General features: G+C 43.7%; 1 long non-coding RNA gene across 1 annotated transcript in view; it reads right to left on the reverse strand.

Annotated features, from left to right (window-relative positions):
- The window catches only part of LOC142589031 (uncharacterized), a 28,435-nt gene extending 20,920 nt beyond the window's left edge, over positions 1–7,515 (reverse strand). The window contains exon 1 of the long non-coding RNA XR_012829785.1: positions 7,276–7,515. This is a non-coding gene — a long non-coding RNA (uncharacterized LOC142589031). The remainder of the gene's footprint in view (positions 1–7,275) is intronic.
- Positions 7,516–18,201: the final 10,686 nt, after the last annotated feature.

Genomic DNA, 18,201 nt, shown 5'->3' on the forward strand with positions numbered 1-18,201 from the left:
GTAACAACTTCTTTACAATGTGTCTGTGGATGTCTTAACCTGTTTATTGAGTTTTCTTACATTTTTCTTGCCATGTATTATACCTACAAATATGTTACTGCCATTTTCTCTACAGATTGCGTTCAATATTTGTAGATGTTTATATATTATAAGATTCCGCGCTTTTCTTTAGGCGTTTTCCGATTTCTTAAGTTATGCAACGCCACTTTTTTTTAGTTTTTACCCATTTGTTTATTGCTGTTTGTTTTTAACTCATTTCAGTGCTTACCGCAGTAGAATCGTGTCTGCTTTAATTTCAATGCCCGCCCATCCCTCATGAGAACCCCTCTAGCAGGAGTATTTTAAGTGTTATGGCTAAAATAAATAAATAAATTGTCCTCACGTCGTAGTACTCACTTTGCCACCGCTATATCATCGTCGTAATTTATTGACATGAGAGTGTCGTCATGTTGTCGCCATTATATGCTTTTGTCGTTCCATTATTGTCATTATTCGTCATTCTATCGTCCCTGCGCCGGCGTCGATTAGTAGTCGTAATCCATCCATGCTCATCGGCCCCCATGGCAAGCGAATGCCATAGTATACTGCGACGATATCTGCCCGTGTGTTAATTTGGCGGAAGCAACGAAAACCTCTAAATTAGCTCTTCACGTGTTGAATCAACGTCACTTCAAGAGTATGGTCTCTCACTGTGCTGCTCTACTGCTTACCGTCGACAGTCATCGTGAGATGAGTTTTGCCATAATTTTATATTCTTTCCGGCATGAAAAAGAAAAGGCAACAGGGACAATTTAATGTATAACTATCTCAATTTATTTTTCTTCCAATCTCTTAACGTTAAATTTACATAACTGACGACGTAAGCATCGGGTGGTGACCGGCAGCGTTATTACGACCTCATTTTGAAACGCTCTTCTCGTTGATGGGAGGTCACGTTTGGTTGATTTCAAAGCGAATAGCATTGCCAATTTTGAGATGTTTTCCTTATCTGCTGACATTATTGCAGGCTTCATGTGGCAAAGTAATGAACAAGCTAAAACAAGAAGAGGAACCAACTACAAAGCAAAGCAGACAGAGCGAAAAAAGATGACCAACCCTTACCGTACCGCACAATGGGGGTAAGCAAAACTTGTAATGCGTGCACCTGACCTTCGTCACAGTTAACTAACCTACAGGTAATGGTGCCAGATTGCTTCGGCTTCCCGCTCCGTCAGCTCGGGATATTCTGTTCGTCCCTGTCGGATTGCCAGGGCTCGGACGGCTCTAAAGGCTGGATTGGCGCGGACGGCGACCCTTTTCCCGGACGGATCGTTGTCACCACTCTTCGAAGGCTGCCCTTTTCTCGGAGGAACGCACAACGCGTGGCCGCCCCATCAGTTCCCAAGAGTGAACTGAACGGAAACGAAGCCCGCATAAGGTGCCTGAAAACTTTGCCTGCCCTTTTCCTTTCGGATGGAAGCGAAGCTGCTCTGAATGGATGCGCGCGTGGCGTGAGCACGCGCCTAGGTAGCTGGACTCCTTGTTAATGACTCATGCTACAGCGCCGGTGCAGCTGTCAACTCATCAACCAGCCCTTTCCCGCAGCTGCTCCCGCAGCAAATAGTTTCTTTTTTTCCGTGACCACGACAATGCCACTAAAAGTTGTGACCAATACAAGTTCGCATGAAAACATTCAAAGGTTTTTATAACTCCTTATGTACATCACCTGTCCCACAGATAACTAAGTAGCAGAATATAGAAAGTAAATTTGTTTCTATCCGGCAAAAAAAAAATAAGAAGTGTTCGTTCCAGGGTAAAACAACAAAAATTGAAGGCGGAGAAAATGTTATGGTCTCTATTCTTAGCAACAAATATAAGTTGTCCTATAAAGAATACAGGATCCCTATAACATGTGGACAAGACTACATCGGACAAACCGGCATATGTGTTAATTGAAGATAAAGCGAACACATGTGTAGTTTAAAACGAAATCCTGGCACAGATTTGTCTTTGCATTGTCGCAATTGTGAGTGCACACACTGCTCTAGTAACACGTCTAATCAATGATTATAATGAAACAACTAGAAAAATCCTGGAAGCATTTCATATTTCACGCCAAAAAGAAGATTATGTTCGTCACACATCTATTTAGATGTTAGAGTTCTTGCTACTTTCAGCGTATGTAAATTGTAGACAATTCACGCGATTGCTGCGGGCGCCATAGATGGAATACGGAGATACTTTGAGTAGACGTGTATCGTGTTTAAGTCTGATGTCTGACAGAAAATGAATGAATGAATGAATGAGGTTTTATTATTAATAGACAAGGTATAGTACAAGGCAGTATTACACAGGAGGAGGTCCCGAGGTCAAAGACTGTAATGGGACGTCCTGTACAGCGTATAAGTAAAGATATAAATAACAACAGTTGCAACAAATAGCGTAAAATATTCAAAAGATAACAAACTTAGTATTGTTTTAGGTTTGGCAGTACTAAACAAATCAGCAGCAGACATGCTAGTAAAAAAGTATAATTATTATTACATTCGACTAATTACAGAACTATAACACCATTTTGAAAGTAAATTGATAATGAGACGTAACCAAATTAACTTTAATTTGTGTTGCGTAGCCAAATGTAGGTTTGGAGGGGAAAATATACTCATCTAAGTGGTTGCAGATGATAAAATGTGGTCTTTTAGTTGTCGTTTAAATTGAAATGATTTGCATGACTTGATAGTAGGAGGTAGAGTGTTCCAGAAGGAAACGGACGAAAAATGGACACTCTGCTTACCATAATTTGTGCGAAGCAGGGGAAGAATAAAGTTATTGCTTAGTGCAAATCGCGTAAGATTAGTATTCATTAGACAAGACTGAGGTATCAGACTGTTGCGGTAAGCGTTATTTAGTTGTCGATATAAAAACGTACCAAGACTGAAGTTAATAAGCTCGTCCACAGTAAGAATATTATAGTTATGTAATAAGTATTTGGAATTGAAATAGTTAGGGCTAAATGTAACTATTCTAACAGCCTGGTATTGTAGTACTTGTAATGATTGTAAGTGGGTACGATACGTATTGCCCCAGCATGCAATGCAATATTTTATATGTGAATGGATAAATGAGTAGTATAAAGAGAGTAGTGTTTCCTGGTTGTCCTTATTCCATATAATAAAGTGTCCTTATTCCATATAATAAAACCACTTGTTAGGAACATCTCGTCCTTGTCCCCTTTCCTTTGTCCCCACTGGTTTAACACAAACTTTCACAGTCACATGTAGAATAGTAGCAGTAACAGCGGGTATCCTTGGCGTACACATTAGGTTAGGCTTATAGCCTGAAGCAGTCAGCCATTAACTATTATCTAGCCAAGTCATGTGTGTAGCATATACGTACTCCTTTAATCAGCCTTCCCTTTTAACTTTTTGACACTGAGATTCCTTAAACAGGATATTAAAGTAACAGCGAATGAACATTCATCAATCTTATTCAAAAAGACATCCCATAATAAAGGGGTATGTGAAAACCTTGCTCAGCTGCTAGGAAATGAAATGCCAGTATCCTGATCAATGCATTAATGGAATTCATAATACCATGGCGGCATAGTTACAGGCACTGGGATGGAAAAATACAGATGGGCTTATGTACGAGCCCGTACCCGCCGCTTTATCGATGAGCGCCTCTGTCCCTGTTCATGAGGTGATTAGGGTCAGCACGCTCAATAAAAACAAATTCATTATGGAGAGTATGCCAGCGACATTGTTAGTCAGCCATCTTTGGTAGTCTACGCATTTACTGACTAATAGAAAACCTGGTATCTAATGGCAGGAGATACTAAAAGGCAGCGTTGGGGGGCGAATAAAGAACATGAATAAAGTAGAAAAGTTGCTGCTGCACCGTGGTGGGGCGACTTGTACGAGAAGGTCACAAAGAACGAAGCGCTCTCCCACTGACCACGATCTGCGGAAACGTAACTGAAGAACACTGGGTTCAGTGTGCGATTAAGACGTTCGGTAAGTCTATTTATTTGTGGGTGGCAGGCGGTGGTTAGCTTGTGAAGCGTGGAACACGAACGATAGATGTCGTCAACGACTTCTTATAGAAATGAACGACCACGGTTGGTCAGCCCCTGTCATGGCGGGCCATGATAGAGTATGACATCGTGAAGCACAATGTCCGCGACATTAGCGGTACAGTTTAGCGGCAGTGCACGGGTGATGGCTGAGCGCATGGTGCAGATAGTAGCTATGGCAATCCACCTATTCCCCCTAAAAGAACTGGGAAATGGGACAACCAGATCGAGGCCCACGCTGTAGAACAAAACAGTTGCAATCTTGACAGGCTTAAGTGAAGCGGCGGGCCACAAGGACGCGCGTTTGCTCCACTGGTCGTACTCACAAGCAGCAACATTCCGACGTAGAAAACGGTGAATGCTTGGGCAGAAGAACAAAAGCCGCACTTTATCGTATGTACAGGACACTTGGTGATATCCAGCGGTTGACGCATCGTGTAGCTGTTAGAGTACAGTGAGACGGAAAGTTGTTGGAACTACAAGCTGAAAACGTGAGACGTCTGTAGAGCGCCAGTAGGCATGTGAACGTCGGTAGAGAATACCATCACGGAGCACAAGCAGTTGTAGAGATGGGTCGGAGATGTGAAAACGCTGATGGTGTGTTATGGAGCGCGAGTCTGCACAAAGGCGAGGGCGCACGCGTTGTCATCTTGTGCAGCGGAGTCGGGAGGATCCACGGGATGACGGGAGAGGCAGTCGTTATCCTGGTGCATTCAGCGAGACTTATAAATGTCATCAAAGATATACTCCTGAAACTTTATTGTTCAGCTACCAAATCTTCCAGTGGGGTCTTTAAAGGAGGACATTAAGTATAGTGCTTGTCGTCTGTGATGACCGAAAACGTTAGGCCAAACAAGTATGGTCGAAATTTTGCGACCGCCCAAACTAAAGCGAGACATTCCCGTTCAGTGACCGAAAACTTGACCTCTGAAAGAGAGAGGAATCGACTGGCATAGGCGATAACGTGGTGTTGTCCTTGTTGACTCTGGGTGAGGACAGCGCCGGTGCCGTGTCCAATGGAATTTTGCGCGAACTTAAGTGGTCGCTGACGGGTCAAAATGGACCAAAATGGGTGGGAATGGTGCGCCCGGCGTCGGTGTACTAATGGTATCATCTTGTTCAGAACCCCACGAAAACCATATGCCCTTTGCAAAGTTCCGTTAAGGGACACGCGATTTCGGTGAAATTCATGACGAAGCATCCAAAATAAAAGCACAGACCAACGAAGCTCCGGATGGCTTCGGCTGAACGTTGTATTGCAAAATATTCGGCTACACGTGTTTTGTAGGGATCACGCTGTACGCCAAGAGCACTAAACTGGCCTAGCACAGTTATTTTACGAAAGCCGAAACTGCATTGTGATGAGTTAATATGAAGGCCTGCTCGCCTGAAAACATCAAAAGCTACCGACAGGCATGTAAGCTTGCCCTCAAATATCTGTGAAAAAAAACATGACATCGTGATGATAACACAGGCAAGTGGAGCATTTGCAGCCGCGAAGTAGAGAGTTCATCATCCTTCGAAACATTGCTGGCGCATTGTACAAGCCAACTGACATCAATTTAAATTGAAAAAAGTCACCGACGATTACGATTCTCCCTAATGAAGGTTTTGAGTGAAGCTGTATATGGGTTTTCATTTCGCGATATATTGCCTGGTGCGGACAATCTGTCTCGTGTGGCACGTTGCGTGGGGCGCAACTGCCTCGCTTAATGGGCGATCGCGTGAGGACGCGCGTGGGTGAAGCATGAGCGCAATTCAACGCAGCCGCCGATGACAGCCTCCATTTATGCAGCACTTAGTTTCCGCATAGCCTACGCGCACTACTCTGGCGCCGTCTCGCATTCATCGTCGCAGCAAAGCCCATCGTGCGTGGTACTACGCTTTTTTTCTCAAGCTTTGGACATACGCTCATCACCCGCTTTCTTCTCGCACTCTCTGCGCTCTCGCTGCTTTATTTCACCCCCAGCTGCGCTACGTCATCGTTGTCATCTTTCCCTGTGCTTGTTCGCTCGGTTACGAACTAGGACTCCAACGCCGACGCTCGCCGCACATACGGGCGCCTAGAAACTGCGCTCTAAAGTCCACCCTATGTAACGAAAGCTGGTTTTTCCTGGTCCAGGTCATCTACAGAGATCTGCCAGAACCCTGACCGTAGGTCTATGGAGGAGAAGTAGGTAGACCTATGGAGACAGCCGAGGGCATCGTCGATTAGCGGCCTAGGGTAGACGTCCTTTAGCCTGACTTTGTTCAAATGATGGCTGAGTTTCATTTAGCCAAAGCCTTACATAAGGTCGACCGTCTGTACCTATTTTATATATTGGATCATATTAGCCCTTGAACTGGAAAGATATGAAAGGCATGGCCTAGAACTTTTTCATAATTGTTCATAGTGTACAAATACACACGAAATGAAATATGAGAGCACTGTCCAAAAACTAAGCCAGATAAAGTAGATCAAGAATATGGGTTAACAGCTCGTTACAGGTAAATAAACGGTGCAAGGCGGCTGTTTAGCACTTGCTTTGACAGGGTCAGACTGTGTTCCGGAGATGCGCCTCTATGGATGTGAAATTTAGGATTGTGCTTGAACAAACGGGAAAATGTTCCCAATGGTGGCGAGAATATGACTAGCACGTGCAGTTAAAACAGCAACGCCGGCAGAAACCATTGGATCAATCAAGGTAAATTTAAAGGGGCTGACGAATATTTTGATTTGTATATGTTTTTACACATAGAACAGAATAAATCTTAATCAACATAAAAATGTACGTCCTAGAAATATTTGGTCCGTATAAGACGTGTGGCTTCTGTGTGTGGCGGGGCAGTGTGGGCAAAGGAGTGCACTGGATTAGCAAAAAAAATGTTTTTTGTTGAGGCAACGATATTCTTGAGCTGCGAGAGTTCATATTCGATCGAAGTTCATTGGCGCTACCACACGGCAAGATAACAAAAAAAGTAAGGTTTATTCGAATATTACCTCGTTTTTTTGGCATCTTATCATTTCTCTATCTTTTTTTAGAGAACAGTGTTCTGGTACATTCATCAAATAACATTGAGACTTGTTAATCCATTTGCAATGCACTACACAGAAACAAAGCGTCCTTCTGGCCGTTCAGCAGTTTGTACACAAACCAGAAAAAGGCAGCACCACAATTCTCTAGAAACCCTACATTGTGGTAAGTCACTTGGCGAAATTCTTGATTTAAAAGAAGGAAGATTACCTTTCTTATATTCCATGTCTTTCTTCTCAGTAACGGAAACTTACACTCCACCAGTATTGAAGCTATGGTCAACAGAAGGGCTACATGAATCTGCTTCACCATGCCGCTTTTGACATTAATATCTTCAAGAACAGTAAGAGGGGCACGGAAATTTTCTACCAGGTACTTCAAGCAGCCATTCCTCGGAACTACAAACCACTGCCAACACTTCCGAACTTCACTCCGCCCTCTAGTGCTGTATATGCCACAGGTGTGTCGCAAGAAGAAATGTTGTCTTGCTTTGTGTCCTACATTGTCATCGAGGTCCCTTACTCAGTGCTATTGCGTTTGCCGTCTTCTCAGAATTCCCATTTGGAAATAGCGTTTCGTGGCAGTATGTTCGGCACAAACACAATGGGCATTGTAGTTTGTTCACACCATGCAGGCGGTGTGAATAATATTCTTATCGTTGTGTCAAATGTAGGAATAAGAACAAGCACTGTCCATTGATCAACTTAAAGGAATCTAAGATCCGGTTAAATTAATAGTAAGGCGCAATTAGCTATTATGTCTGCGCCAAATAATAAACTGATGCTACGAAAGAGATGAGCGAAACCGTGAAAAAATGCCTGATGGAGCATATTATTTTGTCGTGTACTCTGTGCCACCGTCATGCACGTTTAAAGACTAATCCATGCTACAGCTTTAAATTGGTACAGAAAGGTTCAAACGGGATTGCCAGTATTTTTCACCACTGACCAGTTTAGGCTGCTGACAAGAAAGAAAGTACGTTGTGGGCTATAGGTGGTTTAGCTCACGGAATCTTATTTCTGGTATTTTGGCTAAATGCTAACAACAACATCGTAAAATTGATGGTCAACGTGGTCTCTGCTTAGGATCGCCGAGCGCATAGAATTCCGGTGAACAGCAGTTATGCGCTAAAAATGTTGGACAATCCAATTGTTCGATCCCCTCGCTGTCCTAAACCCTCGCGGATCGTCTGGCTACATTCTAGCGACTTTGATGCTTTAACACTGGGGTATTTCAACCCTGGATTAAGTCGACCGACATTGCATAATGAGTTATGCGTTGTTATTTTTATATAATGGTTCGCTTATCAGCTATTTTCCATCACGCAACAACCACTTTTTGCCCACTCGATTAGCAGGTTATTCTAGGCTCTTCAACGTTAGCTTGTGGTTCTTCAACACCATCCAACAGGGGCGAGAGTATATCGCGCACACTACACACATCTAATCAAACCCTTCATGCATGAAATGATTCTCAAGGCAATCGGTACACCCGGCAACAACAACATCACGTTAAAACGGTGCGCCATCACTGCTTATCGGTGCCACCCGTTTCGCGTTTGCAAGCAAGTGCGCACTCGTGTTCCAAGCATTTTTTTTTCTGTGTGGCTTCGAATAGACGATGCCGTGGTTCGCGTTACAGGATGAACTATTCGCTGTGTTATACCCTAATTACACGGGCTGCTTAACCGCGGTTAAACTTAACTGTAGTTTAACTCGCTCAACCATGGATAACGCGAACCGTAGTCCGCCAGAGTTACACGGGCCATCCCGATCACGGTTAATGGTCTGATGACGCGTCACGTAATCTCTTGAGTACAAGCTTCATTTTGAATCATTTTTCTTCAACATTTGATTACATTGGTATAAAGATGTTATTTTTCAGCAAACCAATTGTCATATTTGAGAGTTTTAACGTGTAAGGCTACGTTTTACACGTGTAGGTTATTTATTTTCGAACTCCAGCTCTCAGGTGTGAGAATTCCTGATGGGCATACAGCTATACTAAAAGTCAGAATTAAGGTTCACACATGCGTAAATATAAAATAAAATTAAGTTCACTAAACGAAAAAGTGAGAAAAATTCTTATTGAACAAATTAATATTTCAACTCACAAACATTGGTTACATAATAAAAGGGAGTGCAACTTTACGCAAATGCACTTTGGAGCTATACGCTTGTATTTACAAAAAAAAAGAAACAATAGATAAGAAAGAAAAGGCAGAGCTTTCAGGTGTTATCGTATGTAGACTGCGATTTCACATTGCCCAAATTATCCCAAAAACTTACATATTAAAAATACTGAAGTTATAAGTTTAAACGCAGCGCCATCAAACTGGACAAGAAAGTGAGAAGCACACAAACACACAGCGTTTGTTTGTCTCACTTGTCCAGTTTTATCGCGCTGTCCGTATATATATTGAAATTTGGGCGTAGCCGTCATCTCTGTGTAGAGGCGCGCGTTTCGCAGAGCGGCCAGATTGTGTTCCCAAATGCGCATAAATGCCTCAGTTGTCGCGTCAGGCCGAATGATACGCTTTTTGGAAGATATCTGGGAAGCGCCAGCGCTGCACTCGAGAGAAGTACCGTCCGCCGTTTTGCCCGTTTCTTTAACGTCGGTTACACTAAACCGAGGTTGCCTAGCTCGGTTTGCGATAAACCGTGGTTAGCGGCCTAACCGCAGTTTCCCCTGCCGTGTAACCGCGTCAACGATAACCACGGTTACGTTAACCGCTGTTAAGGTCACCCGTATAACAGGGGTATTATTCCACGCTTGTCGCCGCCACATGAAGCTGCCCCGCATGATAGTTACGAGCCAGCAAGCCCTCTCGTTCCATGCATAGGTTTGATAGTCATCAAAGACTCTCCAACTGGGCTCAGCTCTTCCTAAGAGTCTATCTCTTTCAAGCGCTAATTAGTAATAAGCAAGTCAACTATACTTTCAGATTCCAGCATCACTCACGTATGCGATCCTATGAAGTCACAACACTCATTACCATCAATAACGTGTTGAATAGCAGTTTTAATTTGGACTTGAACATAATATTAAGGTATCCTTAATAATTTTACTATATTGAGTTTTGTTTATATAGGTTATAATTATCGGGGAAGGCTGGAAAAAGCAGCCATTGTATCGTCGATTGTACAATAGCAAGTGACTCTTTTCGCAATTACACGCATGCAACGTTACTGTTACTGTCGCTGAAAAAAAGCACTAAGCAGCCTCAGCTCCAGTGCACAGCTGCGTAATTCGAAATGTGCTGGATTTTCTAGAGAAAAGTTGGAATGAAGGAGTTCAAATGAACGCCATGTGTATCCTATGGGTCTGCACGTGTGCATGTGTGTGTGTGTAGATAGATAGATAGATAGATAGATAGATAGATAGATAGATAGATAGATAGATAGATAGATAGATAGATAGATAGATAGATAGATAGATAGATAGATAGATAGATAGATAGATAGATAGATAGATAGATCTTTAGAAATGAGCAGTTGCTAAGGGCGGAGCGAGCGGAACGTGTCTCTCAGAGCGTCCCGAGGGCAAACCGAGCGTAGCGGCACCACACTCGAGCGCGCCCTCACACTATTACGACTTTCATTATTGCGTATGTGGAAACCAAAACTCTTATTTCAGCCGACCGGCAGAAGCAATTCATGTCAACGGGTTGTATATTCAAAATGATTAAGTCAGTGCGTAGGCTGCAGGGAAGTTGATCTCAGCTGCACGTGTAGAGCGTTTGTGTTTAGTGAAAGCAGCCAGGTAACATGTACCCATTGCAGGGAACTAGGTGGAACTATTCAATAATGCGTCAAACTAGAACGTTCAAGAAGACCTGTCAGCATTGTTTTTTTTTAGAATCAGAATATATGTCTCCTCCTCTTCTTGTAAGGTCGTACGTAACGGATATATTTTCGTCAAGCGCAGTGAAAAAACATCGAGTCTCTTTTGTTTCTATGGTCCCATGAAAATGACTTCATTTAATTTATTCATCAATAGAGTTTAATGGCGCAAGGACCATGTATAACCAAGAGCACCGGGCGAATTCAGCATGTTTTTTGGCACTGCAACGTAACTTGATGTGGCGTGAAAGGCCTATGTTTCAGTTGCTGTAGATATGAAACAGCCTCTGTGCTAAATTTTGCTTTTGAAATTCATGTGGATGCGTCGTAACAGGCTCCCAAAGTAAATGCTTTAACCTCAATTGGCGGTCTGGGGGAAAGTTCACCCATTTTGCGGTATATATTTGTGTCCATATTTAAGGTCTCTTGCTTACCCGGTAATCCAAGTTATCAACCAGCTTTGCCAACTATACAGTGTAAACGAAAACAACCCCACCTGGGAGTTATAACCGAGGATGGGCCCTACAAACTCCCCTTCCTTGAATTATTACTCTGATATAAGGGAGAAATACAGCGGCGTTCCTTCATTTTGCTGCGATTGCTACCTGTGACAGCATAAAGGTGACAAGACGTGGCATTATACCACCTTCATAATACTGTTCGCTTGCAGAAACTTCCCACAGGGAGTTTTAAAAAAATTCCCCACGCCGTAATAGGTTGGTCAGGTGGCGATTCCCATGCACACAGCTGCGTGACCGCACCAGCCGGCCGCGTTCGGTGAAGTCGATGGTTCTCATGGTTGACGGTTTGTTTACATCAGGGAAACAAATGTACAGCGCAAACGTTTTTTTTTCTTAATAATGCCATCCAGAAAGTGTTGTAGACACGCCTGAAGCTCACTGTATCTCTTTTGCACGTACGTTAGCCCTGATCATTTGGCACACAACGATGAGTGCAAGAACATCATTTTAAGTGCGGGAAAGTGTTAGGAATGACCGCAAAGCAGCCGGTTGAATCGTCATATTAGCTCAAGATTCTCGCCGTCCCTTCAAGGTCGGATTGTCAGGGAAAGCACAGCGAGAAACATGAGCTGCTTCCAATTGACCAGCACTACTGTGCAATTTTAACTATCGCAGAAGGAACAGAAGGAAACTACCACCCTCACATATGAATCTTACTAAGAAAGAACAGGTTATACGGAGAAAGTAGACGCATACATATAGCAACCTGCACATTCTCCATAGAACTTATTCAGAAAATATATGCACACATGCCTAAGGTGTGGGGGCGTGCCCAGCCTAAGCCCAGTTCACAGGAACAGGCCCCAAGGGCCGTCATCTGCCAAGCAAGAGGGCGTGCGGAAGCCAGTGGTGCCTGGAGACTCCACCCACTGAGCACGTTTATGGCGTGTTTGTTGATCAATAAAGTTGTCGTTGATCTTCTTCGCTGTGGTTTTGCGTTGCGTCACCTTAACTTGTATTTTTCAGTACGTGAAATACGCCTTTTGTCTCCTTGTGAGTATATGCTTCCAGCGTCCCATGTAATGCTTCAAAGTGCTGCATAGGAAAAACAACAGTAGCCGCTGCTCGAACGAGAACGTCCATGCTAGTGTCACGTGAATGCCATACTTCGTAGCAGTGCTGTGCTGCCAGTTATAAAGACCGGAGTGCAGACATATATCTGGGCACCGATATCCTCGCCCAAAAAAAACTGCAGGGCGTAAATACGTAAAGCAGATAAGGCTTACCGAGCGATGTGAATCGGGTCATTATTGCGCATTTCTTTTTTAATCACCTCGTTGCTTCCGATATTGCAGTATCGTTATGCTCTATCCCGGACACTGATTTTGGAGCATACCTCCTACTTTCTATTGGGACGATTCGTTCAATAGATCCGCGATATAGCTCCATATTACAACCGAAAAACATTGCTTGGACGCTGATCATGTCCTGCAGGTAAGCAAACATAGTTTTTGGTGTTACATTGGTCACTATGGGCTATGCTCACACGTAATAAATTTATTTTGCGGTACCTATAATTCGCATGAAGTTACTTTTGTCATGAAGCACGCACGCTACATTTTCATTGCTTACTGTAACTAACCTATTCATTTTTGGCACGGAATGCCGGCAGTACGGGGACTTCCAGCACTCACGGAATGGCATGCTACTTTTGACAAATATGCGACTAGCTTTCATTTTTCACTGATGTTGAATTTACAGTGTTGTGTTTAAGTAGGTCTCGTGTAAATTTCAGCGAGGCCGGCCTCATACCTGCGATTATGTTTCACGTAATTCTAAAAACAGCACAGTTGCTCACTAGACTTTTTCAAGGAACGCAATATCGTGGTTATATATACTGGTAGAGTTGCTTAGTCTCGTGCGTCGCGTGCATGTTGAATGTCTTTCAATGTTCTGCATTGGGCGTTTCTTAAATGTTTATATATGTAGCGGTCTATCTGCTCTCATTGACTTATATTACAGAATTGACGCTTCTTGTGCGTATATTTTGAAATTTACATGTGGCCGCTACGTAATTAAAAAGCTTTATGCGAACTCATGTGATACCACCTTTTACACTGCTGGTGCACCTCGAATAAACTCCGTCCAGAGCTTAGCATAAAAAAATACAAAGAGAGGAAGGACTCCCAAGGCACCAGGCGAAAATTCCGCCCACACGGAGGAAAAATTATAGTGCGAAGATATGGAGTATAATATACTCCCCAATGTGGCTTCGCTAGAGGACAAGTATTATACTGCCACCTTACAGCTTTTCTTTTTTTCATGTTACAGCGTAGCTATCGGCGTGCTGCTGCTTTGCGACAACATGGGGACTGCGTTTGTGCCCGAATAGCTAAATTAGTGTTTGCGGCTGTCTGGCCTAGTATGGGCGTTGCGTGACTGGTTATCTGCCACAGCGAATCTGCCCAAACAGATCACTTCAGCAATTGTATCTGATATTAGCATATGCCGATTCTTAGTCAATCCCTCAGAATGGATGCGCGAAGATGACACAATGGGCATGTAGGATAAAATATATTAATGTGATAGCACCTCCTCCACGTAACGCACTCCCCCTAATGGGTAGCTATTCCTTAGAGATTGCAATGGCTATTCGTGCGGAGTTGCCATAGTTCCTGGCTCTACAGTAGACGGTTTATACATGACGCCACTCTAGGTGCCTCGTGCGGTGACACCTCTTACCTTCACCGTGCTTCGCCTAGAAAAGATTTGCACCACTCAGGAGTTTGTAGTACAAAGACGCAACCACACCGAAGCTGCTCGCCACCGCTATGTGATGGTGCCAGCGGAGGCCCGCATAGTGGCCACCACTGGGTCCGCCAAAAAGGATGTGCAAAATACTTAAGTCTTAAATGGCGCCAAATACGACAATAAATTGATTGACTGAAATTGCTGGTTGCAGAAAGAAACACCCTTACAAACAAGGACCGAACGATGCGGGACTACAAAAGACCAGCCGGGCAATCGACGGAGTTCCTCTGGCAACAGCACCAGGCTTTTTTTACCAAAGCCTTGTGGTAGGATCACGAGTACTAACGTAGTGACCACGCTTGGGGAGGTTACGATTTCTAGCCAGCTTCGGAGGACCCTAAATAAAGACCTCTTTCGATTTGCGTTAGTCGACGGTGGCTTCGGGGTGCAAGCGTGGGCACCATTCCAAGATATTCCAACTATTTTGTTGCGGTGAAGCAGGCTTCCGTCTTCATGCCATGTTATATGGGGAATACGCTTTGCGATTGTCCCAATGCCACTACGAAATCGCTCGGACCTACAGCAGAGCACGCGTGGCCTCGAAATTTTAAACGCGCTACCTGCACTTTAGTGTATTCTTTGCACTATACCTGCGCTATCCGACTTGTCTATCCTTCACGGTGATGGCGGGAAATCTATGTGCGCATGGAGGAGTCGGAACTGTGCAAAAATTCTATGCCTGATCTTGAAAACGACAGCTGCTTCGATGCGTCTGGTAATTAGTAACGCCAGAGCGTTAAGGAGCTTGTGTTGCAGAAAACTCGCTGTCCGGCGTCAGAAGTCGCATCGGTAAAAAGATTTCCGAAACACATATACCCAGCCCGTTCATATGACGCAAGAAATTCTATGAACGAATTGAATTTCTCAAGCTAAAATACGGGGAAAATTCAAACTTACTACTTACACACAACCTACAGAAATGATATATCTCGGACTGTGATTTGATTACATGACAAAACATAATAATGTTACGCAAAAACTCAAACAAACCTTTTTCCAGCGTTTCTACAAAGCACAGGGCGGAGACCGCGTTCGCCATTTGCGCACGCCGGCGCGTAAATATCTGGGTCCACGGAGCAGGTCACCCGTTTCCATGAAAGGCTTCCAGATGGCGCTCGGCTCCACCGCATTAAGTTGGCTTGCGATTTTGTCGCACATGGGTGTGCATTTTAGGGCTCGTGGCCGCGACGAAATTGTGAGTTGTTGTGCATGCTTTGAGCTTGCTTCTGTTCTTATTTGCTCATTTCGTAACCTTTAAATAATAATTGGGTAGCGTTCTTTCTTTGTCTCTCTTATTTTTTCCGGGTGCGCGGGTGTGTTTCGGTTACATTTGGTTTTGCAGGATAGTCAGCGCGTCCTTTCGCGCCACGTGCTTCAACATGTGCAACCGGGTGGGACGTTAAGCCTTTATAGCCTTTAAATAGTCGCTTGGAAGTGGCGAGAGTAATAGCTTTACTTGTTTAACTGTGTGTGTTTTCCTAAGAAAGTCAAAGCGTGGCCGCGTGGTTTAAATGTCGAAGTAAATAGGCAAGGTAGAAGGTGCGCTGGTTTTAAACGAGAAGGGATCCACTTCAATTACAGTCCTGCATGAGACGTAGGCTGGTGACTTGCTGGTCGCGCTGTTGCTTTTTTATGGGGCCCATGGGCGCTCAGGAGGCCAGAGTAGGTAGTAATAAAGAAGGTCCCCTAAGGGAACTTCAGAATAGCATCGCTGTCAATAACAGAAACAAAAGGAGGGAAGCAAGAGAGCTCGCCATGCAGTAGACTACGTAAACATGCAGGACGACAGAATAAAGCAAAAGTGGACAGAGATTGAGGAGCAGGTAAATAGAGAACAAATACGGGTATATGCGGTTACAGAAACGCATCTTAGAGACCCGCAAGAGCCGCCAGTGAATGAGAATTATGTTTGGGAAGGCTGCAACAGAACTAAGTCGGAAAGGAAGGGAGGGGAAGTCGGAATGCTCATCCATCAGGCAGACAAAGGGAAAAGAGTAAATTCAAAATGTCAAGAGCATCTTTGGTTATAGGATACAATGAGTGAGAAAAAAAATTGGCTGGGCGTTGCGTATTTGTGTACAGGAAATAACTGCGCCGAGAAGAGTAAACAGTTCGTGGAATTCATAAGTGCTGATAATAGCGGTTTCGGGAACTATGCTGAAATTGTCCTATTAGGTTACATGAATGTCCGCATACATGATTTAGATGGCTGTACCGACAACAACGGGAAGTTAATGATAGGCCTTTGTGAGCAACTTAAGCTCGCTATCGTGAATACAGGGCCTAAGTGGGAGGGTCAGATAACATGGGAAGTGAAAAACCGGCCATCAACCATTGATTACTGTCTGATGGCAGAATGAATTCATGATAAGCAGAGAGAAAATGTCATTGATGAGGAAGCGTATAGCAGCACAGGAATTGACCATAAACGAATCCTTTCTAAAAAAGATATGTACTTAGGAAGGAGAGCAAGGAGTGCAAAATGGCCTGTGCAAGATTTAGCGCTGAACAAATATGAAATATAGTCACTAGATAAGAGGAAAAACTTGGCAAATGGCCAAAAATGGGAATATAGTGAGCTTCTAATTGTAATAATGACAGACATACGCAAAGAGAAACAGCGTGTTCGTTGGAAAGGAAAAAAAAGAAACCGAAAAGCTGGTGGAGCAGGGAGATACGAGAAGCGATCGCCTAACGACAGAAAGCGTCTCGAGAGCACAGGCAGGCAAAGCAGGCGTCGTTGCCGCAGGATGAAGCAGCCAGTGAATGGGGAATATACCGGGAGAAAAAGTCTATGGTTCAAATACAGGTGCAACAAAAGATAAAAGGTGAAAGTGAACGTTGGTTGTCAGAAATATGTGAGAAAAAGAAGGCCCCACCTAGATTATTTTGGAACTACATAACATTATTAGGCAGGAGGTCAACGACAACAACATGTCCTAGACGAAGATGGAAGCAAACTAGAAAGGGAAGTGGCAAGAAATTACATCCGAAAAATAACAGCCGAATCTTTCTAACGCTATGACGAGGTGGTACTTGAAGAAAAAAAGAGCATGAAAGAAAACCAGGTGGAAAAGGAGCTGGTGCGGACAAATTCCAACTGTACGAGGGCCGAAGAGAAGATTCCGAAGCGCATAGCTAGAGGGCTAGACGAGGTTCCCATTAGACTGACTAAGGAACTAGGACCAAAAAGTAAGGAAGCTCCGGTAAAAACAGTGGAAAAGAAAACATTAAAAGATAGACAAATACCAGACAGTTGGCGACAAAGTACTATGAATTAAATTTATAAAGGGAAGGGGGAGGAAGATAGAATTCAATCGTATCGACCGTTGACCATTACATCGGTAATATAGAGGCTAGCAATGCAGGCAATCAAATCAAAGCGGCAAGCATGGACAGGGAATACTGGGATTTTGGGAGAACTTCAAAGTGCCTTCACAATAGGTAAGCGTTTTGATGATAACTTCTGTATTCTTACTCAGTGTAGTAAAATATCAGGAGTAGAAAGCAGACCGTTACATGTGGCCTTTTCAGACGTTAGATAAGCCTATGACAACGTAGACCGCAAATATTGGGAGGATATTCTTAAAGAGGAAGTCTTAGGTGGCAATTGTCTACAGCTTTTGGTAGAGATTTACCTAGAAAATATCGTTTGTGTTGTATGGGATGGGATGAGCAGCGAGGAGAAAATTATATCAAGGAGGTTCTGAGGCAGGGGTGCCCTTTATCCCCACTGCGGTTTATAATGTACATGTTCAGGATGGAGACGGCGCTACAAATAAATAATATCGGGTTTAATCTCTCCTACGAACAGGCGGGTACAGAGTGGAGCAGCAGCTTCCAGGTTTATTTTATGCGGTCGACATTGTGTTGCTAGCTAACAAGCAAAGTGATTTGCAACGTCAGGTTGATATCTATGGTCAGTAAGGCAAGAATTGAGGTTTGAAATTTAGTTTTAAAACATCAGGTGTTATGGTATTCAATGAAAACTGTGAACAGGCAGTGAAGATACAGGGCCAGGA

Source organism: Dermacentor variabilis, chromosome 7 (genome assembly GCF_050947875.1).
Source record: "Dermacentor variabilis isolate Ectoservices chromosome 7, ASM5094787v1, whole genome shotgun sequence".
Classification (NCBI taxonomy): Eukaryota; Metazoa; Arthropoda; class Arachnida; order Ixodida; family Ixodidae; genus Dermacentor; species Dermacentor variabilis.